Source organism: Syngnathus typhle, linkage group LG16 (genome assembly GCF_033458585.1).
Source record: "Syngnathus typhle isolate RoL2023-S1 ecotype Sweden linkage group LG16, RoL_Styp_1.0, whole genome shotgun sequence".
Lineage (NCBI taxonomy): Eukaryota > Metazoa > Chordata > Actinopteri > Syngnathiformes > Syngnathidae > Syngnathus > Syngnathus typhle.
The window spans coordinates 1,741,410-1,755,209 of NC_083753.1; the positions used below are offsets into that span (position 1 = coordinate 1,741,410).

The window sequence follows — 13,800 nt, forward strand, 5'->3', positions numbered from 1 at the left end:
TGCCGTACCTGGCATGGTTGTGATCCTGATTTGTATGGCTTAGCGGGAGCTCCGCTGTGGGTCCGATGGCAACTGCCGATAAAGCCCGCATTAGGCCCGCGTAATGCACGACCAATTTTAGAAGCAGCCTTCCATGTGCATAATACCCAGCAGGCATGCCCCCTCCCCCTCGGCCCCTCCTATCTGACGCCCCTATCTTGCACCTTTCCTTTATCCATTAGCACCGCTTTACAAAATGACTAACAATTCTCGTAATGTAAACGGCCTGCGTCTTGATCAAAGTGTTTTGTGCCGCCGTTCCCCGTAGTCCAAGATAAACAGATACGGTTCTCTCTGTCTCTAAACATCGTAGACCCCAGAGAGAGGTAAGAAAGCAGAAGTGCCTTCAGTCCAAGTGGCACTTCTAAGCGAGGGGCCACATCTGCGCCGCATTAGGGCCAGAGCCCGCTCTCGGCAGGTTAACTCTGCCTTCGAGATGCCTACAAACGGATTGTCGTGAAGTGGTCTGGTCATGTGAAGATGCTTTGTGTTTTGATTTAGGAACCTTCCAGTCCTGGTCGTCCCAAGTGGTGGCCCTGCCTCCCCTCAGCCCTTCTTGTCCGCTAATGTGATGTGGCACACGCAATGTCTTCATCAGACCTCACAGGACCAGCGAGGCTGCTCCCCCCCCCGCCCCTTCGCCTCTTGCCCTACTCTTTAACATAATCCAATAGAAAGCTTGACAATCACAATTAAGGGGAAAGGCAGGCCAGCCTGCCTGCTCGCCCGCCTTCCTGCCATAATATGGAATTACAAAACCGTGCCCACTTAGCCACCCAGCGCGATGATGCATCTTTTGTTGGGAGGCGTCCAAACTCACTCCCACCTCCTCTCTGCAAAACAAAGTGCCTGAGGAACCATGTTGGGAGGTTGCCAGGTTGCCGGGTCTTAAAGACCAGCTCAAAGTCAACGGGTCTCCCTCGGATGGTGTATAGTATGTCGAAAGTAGACCCGCAGGTATTTCCGTTGCTTTTTTTCTTCTTCTCTGCATGCTTCCATTCTTCTTGCACACACTCCAGTGTTGTGATTGGCCGGAGCGGAGCGACAATGCCGTAACGCTGGAAATCGGCCCGTGTGATTTTTACAGGAGGCCGGGGAACATGGACCGTAAAACTCACCGCCATTTTCCACAGCCAGGAACAAAAAAATAGACACCTCCCACTCTCTCCTCCCAGCCCCCCCTTTTGAAAATCCTGCTCCGGCTTCCCCGTCAGAGCTCTGCGGGGAAGTGTGACTTCAAAAGGGCGTTCGTGGGGACGACACATATTTCTGTCATGGAGGCCTTCGATTTGTGGGAATCTGGAGGATGTGAACACTTTCATACCCTTTAAATGTGAAACAGTCCAAAATCTTGTTTTTTTCCCCCGTAAAATAAGTATTGAAATCTCTAAATCTGTCACCAGTCCAACTCGCAATTCAACCTTTTTGCATCTCAGCGTCATCTGGATTTGCGAGTGAAGCAGGCCCGAATGCCGTTGGCACTTGGTGACCCCGCCTCAGTGGGGTTTTCCTCCGTCATGTGCGCTACTTCCGCTACATGTTATCCTTTGGGTGCGAAGGAGGAAAAACACCAGGTGAACGATGGTCCTAAAGGACCCTAGCCAGACCGTGAAAGTTTAGACAAACATGAACGGGGAGGATAGTCCTGGTGGTCCAACGACCCCCATCCCCCCCCCCCCCCCCCCTTCCACCTTGCTTTCTCAGTTGATGTTTTCTCTGCCCTTTCGGCTTCTTTGGATAACTCTGCTCATTGATGCGTGACCCCGTCTTGTAGTTTGTAATTTAGGAGCATAACGTCTCAACAAAAAATCTGCGCGGAACTCCCAGCCAGGAGTTTTGCTATCGTCGTGAAAACTCTGCAAAGACAATTTTGCCACCTACAAGGACGCAGATGTTTGGCCTCGGAGCAGTGGAGATGTTTCACTCATAGGAAAAATAATTTGGTTTCTTAAGGAACAAAATTGGGGAGATTTTTTTTGAGGAAGTAATATTTTTCAAGAAAAATGTGTTTGTTTGAGGAAGGAAAGAGTAAGTTAAGGAAATAGTCACTTTTATGTATTTATATTTTTAGAAAGACCTTCTTCAGGGAAATGTTCAATTGTCTGTTTTTTAACAAAGATTTTTTGCAAACAATGCTTTGTTCTCATTGGAATGTTTTTTAGCTGATTCCAGCAACGTTATCGTGAAAGTTGTGTCGTTTGAATCGTTCTTGTCCACTCCGCTGTGGAAACACCAATATTGCTTTCCTCCGGACTTTGCAACTTTTTCAAGTGCTCTCATGCGTGGCAAACATCTGCCATTGGTTGCTACTGAAGAATCTTTGCGCTCGCCGCATTCCAGGAGACGCGTCCAACTGGCGTGCTGCATAATTAAAAGCAGAGCAATTTGCGTCCCTGAGAAGTTCACACCATGTTCTTTGGTCTGCGTAATTGGGCCGGCCGGGGAGGCTTGGCGCGTACGCTGGCCGTCCCGCCTGTCAACAAATCCGACACGGTTCTCCACGTCCTGTCTCCCTGTTTGGATAAACACAACAGGAATCATCTTGTACGTCTCTCAAAATGATTTTTGGGGGAAAATAGAGTTGTGTTGATGTTTTTTTGCAAGAAAGTGATTTTATTCAAGTTGGTCTTGATTTTGTTTTGGCAGGTAATTTCTTTTCGCTATCCTTTTCCGACACAGTTATGGTAGCATGTTAGCTAATGCTATTGTTTACGCGGTTAGGCCCCTTCCTTGATTTTTACATCTTATGTTTTTGATGGCTTGGCGGCATGATTAGAATTCATGGTCGCACTCACTTAATGAGGCATCCCATATGGAGCGAGACGGTGAGGCAGGTGTGCGCTTGATTCTTTTCACGACGGACTTGCTACGCTCGCGGTTATGATGTCATTTTTGGCACGCTGCCGCTATAAAACTCGTGTACGCTGCCATAGACACCACTTTCAAACTTGCTTTCAAGTTTGTTTTGTTTTTAGTCGGGAGAAGCTTGAGGCCCAAAATAGATGTCTGGACTTCACATGTGAAATGTGATTGTTTTGAGGATCGGAATTAGTATTACGCCTTAGAGTTGTAGAAATTGGAAAAGCTGAAAGTGCCGCATTGTAATTCGTATTTCATGACTTCTAAGTCAAAAGCTGCGGCCCTCAAATCCCAACAGTTGAGTTTGTCATTGGCACTCATGCAAAAAAAATAAAAAAAAGGTCTCCCCCTCCAGTGTAGTTTCCAGCCCGTGGGAGCATCCCTGCCCAAACCGCAGCAGAGCAATACTCACTTAACCCAAATCAAGCGCAATCAGGACGGGCCTGGATGCAGCTGGGAGGCACAAGTCGGGTGGCAGCGAGTGAGTCAAGGTAGGGGGGGGGGGGGGGGGGTGATTGGTTGAGATGACACTCAGGAAGGATGATCAAGACGTGCACCCTTTTTGTTGTATCATCTTGTTTGTCATCACCAGATGGCCATGTTTGATTTGATCCACTGAGTCACTCAAAGTGATCCGGCCCATCCGGTCGATCCCCGGGGCGTGGCTTCAACTCAGTCAGCGGCCACGACTTCAAGTCCTGCCCGGTGACTTCCAAATGTCATCCAGGAGGTCCCTCCCAAGATGCTTTGAAATTCCAGAGCCTGACACCTCGCCTCTTACCTGAATTCTTTGATGACATGATTGAGGGGGAGATGTGTCGAGAGTGTAGTCCGAAGGTGTTGAAGCGGATCCACCCTCCCCAAAGCCTTCTCAGCCCATCGGATCACCTGTGCCTGCAAGCGAATTACCCTGAACACCCCCCCAGTCCCCGCCCCCAACTTCTCATCCTGTCCATCAAACCACAAGAACACGGAGCTTGGATTTACTTGTCTTGCAAATCTCATTTTTCGGGGTCCTGGGCCAGCTTCTTCTGTTTTGCTTCCTTCTTTCCATTTTGTTTTGATAGGATAATTGAAGAGAAGTCCCAGGTGAAGTCGACCCCCTTTCTTTTTTAAAATAGGTGCTGAGTGGAAGGTTCGAGGCGTGCTTCTGCTCTGTTGACTTAAGCACTGCGACCCAACCATCAATCATCCCGCCGTGACGGCTCGGGTCACCCCCACGCCACCCTTCCACCCGCTGACGCCTCCCCAATGTCGTTTATCTACCAGAAAGTAGACGTAAATTTGATTGCTCAAAGTATCTTTTTAATTCACTTTGCTTTGACCTCATTTCTTTTGGGAAGGAAAGGGTTAGAGTTAGGGTTTAAATTTTAATGTCCTGAATTTATCGCGAGGAGAATGTAAGTTTAGTCATGTCAATCAATTTAAAGTTCCTATTGTAAAGAAAGATCGGAATTAAGCACTTGTAAAAGCTAGCACGGTTACGCTAAAAGTTTTTTTGCTAAACTTTTTAGCATAAGAAAATCTCTGAGTATCTTGTACTAGTCGCTTGTAATTCACTTGTTTCTGCTTCTGGTTTCTTTTGGGGGAAAAAAGCCTGGGAAACGGTTTTAAATCCTTCCGTTGGACTCCCCCCACGCCAGCCCCCCATCCTCCAAAACCGCCGCAGCATTTGGAAAGCGGTCCTTTGCAATTATCTTTAATCATATGCGGCCATCCCAATCAAGGCCGGCTCTTGTGATCACATTTGCACGGTTTCAGGTTCTGCCCCCTTACTGGCATATCCAGAAATGGGGGGGTGGCTTGAGGGGGGCACTTGGTACGGACCTCCTGGACCCATTGCGACTCTTTCTGTCCCTTTCCTCCAAACACGGCATAAAACTTTCTCCAAGATGAGGCATGTTGTGAGGAGAAAGTGTGCGTTTCCGGGTGACTTGCAAAGCGTTTAAGCAGAATTCCCCGTCCAGCTGAAGCGGCCCACCCAGCCTGTGTGTGAGTGCGCTTCCATTTGTCTTCTCTCAGCACACTGGAGCGTCACTTCTGCTTCTGTCGTGCAGGTGAGACATTTGAAAGGCTAAATAACAAAATAAAGGCTTTGTCGCTTTTTAGGACTCCCTAGAAGTGTCCTAGTGGAGGCATAACGGAAGACGTTTGTCGTTTTTAGTGTGTCAACGCCGCCGGTCTCCCACATAGCTGAAAGCGGAGCTCGCGGACTCGCCTTCCTCAATGGAAAACGCAGCTGTTGGCCACAATGTCATAACAATCCAAGGTAGAAGCCGCAAAAGCTGCTACCGCTGCCTTGGGTCATTAAGGACTTCACTTCCCACAATCCACCGCAAATCACGAACAATTGCCGTTGGTCTGGCGAGGTGCCGACAGTCCTCGTTTGCAATGCTTTATGGGGATTGGAGTTTGGTCCTTCGCTTGAGCAATAATTTCCAGTTTTACAAACGTTGTTTATGATTGTAGGCTGAGGATCTTTATAAAAATCAGAAGTGTGAATTGCTACTGGAGAGGGTCTAACTACAGGGCACTGGGAACAATTTGTATCGGTTTTTTTGTGTTTCTTTAACTAATTTGAAGAAGTTCTGACCAAAATTGATACAGTTTTGTCAAAACTTGCTCAATTGCACCAAAACGGCTAAGCCGATTTTTACAAAGCTACGATAATGCTAAAATACAAAAAGGGCTAGCGACATTACACACAAGATAGCAAAACATGTTAGCCAATTAGCTTTGGATGTGTACAGCAGGTGAAAAAGGAAGATTTTTTTCATTTTTCATACCCAATTACATACAGTTCAAGATATTTTTCGGGTTTTGGTGCCTTCCGTGAGCGCGTACAGATTGTCGGACGTCGACGGAATGATGTCTTCATTCCTGCCCAGCTGCGCTATCACAGGAGTTAACCTTGCGTCTGTTCTGCCGACTTGTCTTCCGCCCGGCTTGAAAGGCGGCTTTATAAGCGCTTTCCATGACCTCAAGCCAGTACCTTCACTCCCTTATGTGTCTTACATACATTTGTGTGTGTGTGTGTGTGTGTGTGTGTGTGTGTGTGTGTGTGTGTGTGTGTGTGTGTGTGTGTGTGTGTGTGTGTGTGTGTGTGTGTGTGTGTGTGTGTGTGTGTGTGTGTGTGTGCGTGCATTATGAGTGCTTTCCATGACCTCCAGCCAGGACCCTCCTTGACGTCCCGGCTGGCTTTCGCAGCGCTTGTTTAGACAACAGTGGCGCACATGTTGGCTGAAATATGGCCGGCTCGGGTGAATTAAGCTACGGCATGTGTGTGTGCTTAAGAAGCGGCTCGCTGATCCATCCATATATTTCAATGATTGATTTAGAGGTCGTCCGGCCAACATTTGTCGAAGTGGCGTGAGGCGGCTGAAGAAGGGACAGAATTCATATCTGCAAAGACTTCCATCCCGCCTGCTCCCGAAATGAATTATTCACAAGCGGGGGGCACAAGATGGATGCCTTTAACGACGTACTGATTGCTTTTTAACATGCTGCCTTTTCAAATGAACTCTGAAATGTTTTTTATTTTCATGGCCAGCAATCTGTTTTCTTTTTAGCGTGCGTGTCGGCAAAAGCCTGAAAGAGAACGCAGATTCGGTTGGGCAGCCGTGCGTCTTCGGTGGGCGTCTGTGCGAGGCCTTCGGGTGCCAGCGTGTTTTATCACCTGTCTCATTAAGTTGAAATGTGTTTAAAGGGATCATTTTTAACAAATCGTTTTTTTAATCTATGTCTTTAGAACAACAATAATAGCTCTCAAAAAAGTAAAATTCCCTAAAATATCATGTGCAAACGAGCATTTTAATTTAACAAATTTTACAATAACTGCTAAATAAAAATTCATGTTGCTACAAAAGTTATTTTTTCCTTTTGATGTAATTTTGATCATCATTACAAAAAAAATGGAATGAAAACTTCATGTTAGAAACTTTTCACAAAGTTAAAATTTGTCAATCCTCAAATTTTCCACCCACTCATGGAATTCCCATTAGAATTGTTTTTGAATGAGTCTTTTTAAAGTGTACTGCCTCAAAATGGCGGCTTATGATTAATTTTACTCGTTGGTTGGGGCTTCGGAGAATTGCTTCCCTTGGGTACCCGGGAAATTGTTTTAGTCTATTTGCCGTAATCATTTCCTGTTTCGTTTTCCCCCCTCCGCCCGCTCGTCTTTCCGTACCCCGGCGGCTCCGACGTCTCTCGCTGGCTCCAGTTTTTAGGCATAAGCGAATAATTAGGTAATTGCCTCTCTTGATTGAGCTCAATAGGAAACATTTCAATTAGGGCTCAAAGTGCGCAAGGAGGAAGTAGGCTCTTACAAAGGGAAACATTCCTTGTCATGCAACTGTCAGGCCACACCGGCAGCCGGGATTAACTGGATACTCGCGGAGGAAACGGCGAGGAAGAGAGAGCTTGTGTTGAGGGGGCGGAGGGGTGCTGAACGTCAGACCGTTGGGAATGGCAAGGGGGCTGCGAGAAACGATTGCTGCAATTACAGCTATATTTAAACACGCCTTCCCGCTGATATGATTTTTTTTTTTTTTCCCCCTGAATGATTCCCTGTCCAGATAAGACGGAGACTTTGCTCGGCTGCCCTGGCGGTTGCCTGTTGCAAATTACAGCCCAGGAGTATGTTTAGGAATAGGAGTGTCGATCCAAACTAAGCTTTAATTTTAGAATTTTTGCTCCATCTTGGTTTGTCTCAAACAGCTGCAGGTCGGTGGGTGACGAATATACAAAGAAACAACTCCCAAAATGAGTGTCTCCTAATGTCAGCTATGCTAGTTAACATGTTGGCTAATTAGCTGCTGTAGGACGTCCTGTCATATTTCGCCAATGGTCAGAGATGGGGGACTCGATTCATATGACTTGACTTGAGTCAGACTTGCGGTGTTGATGGCGGATCGACCTTCTTTAGCTGCCATTTTGCATATCATTGCTCTACCGAGATAAAAGTATCCAAGTACACATGTAGCTGACAAAATATAAACAGCTTGTAGTGCTAATGGGGAGTTTTAGCAGTTTTGAAACCACAACTTTTTTGAAAGCGTGACGTATTCAAAATGCTGTATACCTTTAGAAACGGTAACCACCCATGCCTAGAAGAGGTTGACTGTAATTTATCACTTTTAACACGACAAAAGGCCAAATATGTCCAGTTGTTGTAATTCCCCCAAACCCGGACGAGGTTGCGCCAGCATGCAAGGCACCTTTCTGTTGAGCACGCACGGACGCTTGGTAAAGCCGTCATGACAGCTCCCAGCGCTGACTTGATTTAGCCAAGGCACGACGCACACATCCGCTGTTCTAATTCACTAATTTGTGTTTGTGCATTGGGTGACAATTGTGACAAATGACCGGCCCAAAGTGAAACGCCAAACTCGGCCCCCCGCCCGCCCCCCCTCGCTTCCTGCCGGCATTCTCGCTCAGGTGTACGCCACAGAGAAGGCTTGGTCTGCCAAAGGAACTGGCACCGGAGGACAAATGTTTGTTTAAACTTGGACTTTTATTGATGGAAGCTTGTGTGATCATAAAGTGAGTGGTTTAGCCTCCTGCCGCATCCCATCTAAGCAGCTCCCAGCCAACCTAAGATAGCATGCTAATGTCTCTACTTGAGACACTCCATTCGACGAGGACAGCATCCAATTTAGGATGTAATTCCCATATGGAGCAGATTATTTGGATTAAGCAGCATCCCGTCTCAGCAATTCCTGCCCACCCAAGAAAGACTGCTAAAATCTCCATTTAGAAATGACTCCCATTCCCAGGCCTCCTGCCGCAACCCATCTAAGCAACTCCTGGCTCAAAAGCTCTTGCACCTGTGGCAGGTGTTGCCTGCATTTTAGTTTTTAGGGGTATCCTCCGCAAGGTCGCTAAGCGCGCAGTGGGCAAAGTGCTTCTTTGTTGCCGCTTGGCCTCTTTTCAAGTATTTCCACGTGGGTTCTGCACCGGGCGCTCTGTGTACGTGTGTGGCTTTCGTCCGCTGTCCTCTCGGGGAAGGGAAAAGGGGGCTCGAGTTCGCTCTCTAACTCGTCCCGCTACGAGGTCAATTGCAACCAGTTGGCCACCAGTCTGCTCCAAAGTAAACATTTGCGGAGAGGCGACTGTACAGGCAGGTAGCTGGGGGGGCCAAAACCCTCCGCCCCGCCATATGTATTCCTGCTTGGTGTGGTCCATCTTGACATATTGCTCCGTTAGATGGGGCTCTCGTTCTCGTGTCTCCTCTGGATCATTGAAATACAGTAATCCCCGTCTAGATCGCAAAAACACAAATTTATCCAGCTTTTTTTTTGACAAGTTTTAAAATTGTGAGAAGGGAATGGAAAATTAACTGTACATCTGAGCTTCAATGTATTGGTGAAAAAGCAAAAACTATCATTTTATTTTCATTTTAATTCCTTTAAAAATATTGTGCAGTTTTGTAACATTTGACTTTGAAAAAAGAAAAAAGAAAAATATCCTTTACTTAACCCTACTTGTAACACTGCGATTAGGCTAACAATTTTTGCTCTATTTTCAAAATCTTTTTTGAAATGCATGTAAAAAAAAAAAGTGTGTTTGAAAACGTGAAGGTGTTTAGTAATGGCAAGTTGTTTTTGTTTTTTAGTTTATGGTCGCTCTTGAGTCTGAAATGTAATTTCCGCACACAAAAACCTTTCCCTGGTGGTGTAAGCTCTTGCTAATATGGTTTTCATTTGCTACAGATTCTTTTCAGCAGCGCGTCGGGGGTGTGCCGGGCGGGGGCCGAGGAGCCCTTTGAGGCTGATGGCAGGCGACTCGTTTAACTCGTGGAGCCCGCTGTCTGCCCAGCTCACTTTTGTCTGCATTAATCAAAGGCGCATTTCCTCGCGACGGCTATCAGCGAGGCTAGCTCGTTAGCATAACGCATGCAGATGGAAGGGTGGGGGGCAGTCCGGAAAGGAGTTTGTTGTGTCTGAGGAAGAGTTTCCCGGAGAGACTGTAGTAGAACCTTTTCTGGTATGTTTGAAAGTCAAAACTATACAGACACATGCAAATTCCAAAAGCATAATTTTACATTCTGAGTATCAAATAATCAAGATACTAAACAAGTCATTGCAAACTGCCCTCTAAAACAACAAAGCGATTCACCAAGGGCAGGGAACTGAAGGTTTTAGACTCACAGAGTCCAGAGCCGGATAAAGGAAAGTCTGGACAATCTTTGAAGTGACCGCAAAGCTCTGTCATTGGTCTGGATGCATGTCAAACGATTTATGGATGCCATGTTGTAACGTCTCTATTTCCGCCATGTTTATAGTACAGTCTTGCGGTAGCTTTGGTCACTTTTTGTGCTTTTGTGAGATGATTTGTTGTGAGGCGGTTGGCTGCTACATGCGGATGTATAGTTTCCTAAAGAAGGAACAAAAAGTCAGCGGGAGTTTCCTAAAGAAGGAACAAAAAGTCAGCAGGAGGTGAAAGCATACAAAAGCTAGCACCATCACTTTAATCAGATTGGCCTTGGTCAAAATAATGTCTGGCCTCGACCTAATGATGATAATGTCAGGATAAAAAAAAAAATGCCTTACAGACAATACATTTTGGAAAGAACAACGAAGAATGAGGTTTGGACCAAAGACCAAAAAAGTGGGACACAAGCGTGGTAACCACTAGCCACCATGGCACAGTCAGATTGCCATTCCTAACCTAAACACAGAAAAGCAGACAATTTTTAATGTGTAGGAGACATTCACTTTCAACCAGACTTCCTCTCATTCCAACCTAGGGGGGGGTTGAGTATATTTTTTTTTTCGACGGGGTGGGCTGCTTGTCTAATAGAGTGAAAGCATGCAGTCACCCAGTCGGTGGGCGGGTTCATTCATACAGGTGCTTATAATTTGCAGTGTGTGATTAATCATTGTTGTGTTTGGCGGTGACATCTTGTTTAACGGATCTGTCTATCTACCCGCACTGTAGCAAGGGGTGGCGTGGTCAGGGGAGGGGGGGCACTCATCCCGATATGACGTCCACACGCACTGCACACCCTCATAGACGTCGCTGTGATTTAAAGCCTCTAAGAAAACAACATAAGGCGGCCTCGTAAGACGCTCATGTCCATTCCAAAAACTATCAAAGAACCTAACATATGTGCGAGGCCACCGCACAGACGCAGTCGTGTTTTGCCCTCGGTGTGTGTGTGTGTGTGCGTGTGTGTGTGAGTGTGTGTGTGTGTTTGCTTTGGGTGGAGGGCAACGGGCTGGTCAGTGTGGCTGTAAATCAGAGTCGTCCCTGATGGACGTCCGGCTAATCTGTCCCCAGTGTGTCATTACGCTCCACCTCCCAAATAGCCACAGATCCTCTCATCTCGTCTCTCTCTCTCTCTCTCTTTCACATACACATACACACACACACTTGGGTCGACAGTGAGGGCAGCTTTGTGGAAAGACAGTAACACAGACACACATGTTGAACATAAACCGGTCCGACCGGTGTCAAGAGTTCACAGTCGGCATCTGTCTAAGCAAAAAGAAAAAAAAAAAACCAAAAGCCAGCCTGAGCGGTTGAAGCATGTACAGTACATGCCATGCAGCTACTCGGGCACAAAGTGGGCTTTTATTTTATTTATTTTTTAAGACATGTCTGGGCTTATCCTTGGCCGTCTGGCGCGAGAGGCCTCACACGTCGTGATGATATCGCCAAAATTGAAGGCGTCGTCTTTGTCGTTTGCCAACCCTGACGGACTATTTTTAAACACCGTTCGACCAGTTATTAACTGTAGTTGACATTATTTGGTTTGCTTACATTTTACGTAAAGAAAATTCCAACCAGTGAGATCTTCCACAACCTATATTCGTTGTGGTGTGGGATAAAGCAACATTTAGCAACTTTGCTAATTTTTATAGTATTGTCAGAGCGCTAAAGTCCGTTAACTGATGCTAGTTAACTAATATTCTGAATAGTAAGTCATTTCATCACTTGTAAACAAGCTCATAGTTGGTTGAAAATGTTTATTTCAAGACACAATGTTGTAATATAAGAACGTCAGTGCTGAATCTGATAACATTTTTATTAGCATTTTTAGTTGTTGTTTTTTTTAATGATTTTTTTCTTCCTCTCTTTAAACTGTTGTCCCTGCCACCCAGTCACGGATAAGTGGAAGAAGATGGACGTCAAAAAAAGTGGACTTGAACCAAACGTACTTCATTTCAGAAGTAAAACGATTTCCCGACATATTTTCGTAAGATTGCGACAGGCTGTAATGTATGCGTTTCAGGAAGTCACAAAGTCGAACGCTTGCCAAAAGACTTTTTTAAAATACTTTTATCAGTCAAACTGGCCGTCCGTCATGAGTTATTTCAGCTTTTCTGTAAGGCAACACCGAGATAAAAGCAAGCGCTGCAAACCGCGTGCAGTTCACTTGGAGTTAGTCCAACGTGGTCATCGTGACCTCGTAATTATAGGACGAGCGAGCCGTTTCTTTTCCGTGCCGCTGAATTCCATTAAAGGCTCCACAAACGACGCAGCGACGCTTTTAATTCTTGTGTCTCCTTGTGTGTGTCAGCCAAAACGCGCTGGCTGCTGCGCAGCGTTGTGACAAGTCGGTTTAAGGCCAACGCCTCCGCTCCTCCTCGTCACACCGGAACTCCAGAAACCGGAGAAGCCATCATCGGATGCCAGTAGAAGACTGAGAAATGCGGATTTACTCCGAGTCTGGCGAACTCCGGGAATGTTTGCTTGACCTCTTGGGTGTCACCTCGGACCTTGAAAGTCGAGCTGTCATTCATTGCCAGTGGAGCGGCTCCAGCTAAATTCTTTTTAATGGCCGCAAACATTGACTTAACGCTCCAAAACTGCGACAATAATGACTCGCGTAAGACTAAATTGGTTGTTTTCTTTTTACATTTCTCTCAAATTCAGATAGTAGTTACAGCACTTCCGCCATACTTTTTTCAACTTTATCCCAAATTGGTTGACATCCGTTTTTTTTTTTTTTAAATAATACATTGACAAAAATATATTGAGCACTTCAAGTACCACAATGTTGACCATCAGTTAACGGCAGTGTTGGCTATTTCCCAAAAATGCATTTAATATTATTGTAGTATTGTATTGTGACATTGTGCACAGTTTGAACACTGGTGGAATATAGCAAGTTGAAAAAAATGTCTGCATAATGATTCAATTAAAAGGTATTACAAATAAACTACATTAAAAAGTCAGTCAAAAATATTCAAAAACTTCAAGATGAAATGCAAGTACAACGAAACTGTATCTACGTTTATTCATTCGGAGTCAGTGTGAAAAAAATATATCTTGGACTTTATTTGGATCTCTGATTTAAAAAAACAGAAATGAAAAATGTTGAACAGTGTAATTAGTGACTACATTCTAATTTAATTTACTATACAGTCTATACCAATTTTTTAAAATGTAGTTATAGTGTTTTATTGAAATGTAATTTTTTTTATGCACCTCAATTTTGATCGACTTGCGAGCACACTTTTGCGCAGGCCTGCTGAACGAAGCTGGATGGCCGCCTTTCAAAAAGTATCCATGCTAAACTGTCGGAGGCCCTCGATTTTCAACTTCAAGCTCCGTCTCGTGTGCAAGTCTCGCTACATGTCGCCAAAGCCCCCCCACCGCCCTCCACTTCCATTTATTCAAGCAAAGTGGACTGTCTTTCAAGCGTTCAGCGCGCGTTCACTCAGGCGCTCTTCATGACTTCATGCCTCAAAGTAAAACAAAAAAAACTAAAAAGCACTCCACGCTCCCTTTCTGGTTGTGCCACCTCGACTTGAACGTCACGCCTAAGCAGAAACTCCCACAAGGATGGACCACCATGTCGGATTGCGAGATGCGTCACCTCCCCGCTGTTATTTTCGTTTGCATTGATCTTTTTTGCGTGCGCTTGGGTGACGTCCCAACCGTCACGCATCCCAA

General features: G+C 45.6%; 1 protein-coding gene and 1 long non-coding RNA gene across 2 annotated transcripts in view; both read left to right on the forward strand.

The window, feature by feature from the left end:
• The window catches only part of slc25a21 (solute carrier family 25 member 21), a 47,618-nt gene that overhangs the window by 15,279 nt on the left and 18,539 nt on the right, over positions 1–13,800 (forward strand). The gene's annotated exons all lie outside the window — the stretch shown is intronic.
• On the forward strand, positions 3,494–6,025 carry LOC133169542 (uncharacterized). The gene is made up of 2 exons (XR_009718424.1): positions 3,494–4,955; positions 5,063–6,025. It is a non-coding gene; the product is annotated as an uncharacterized LOC133169542 (long non-coding RNA).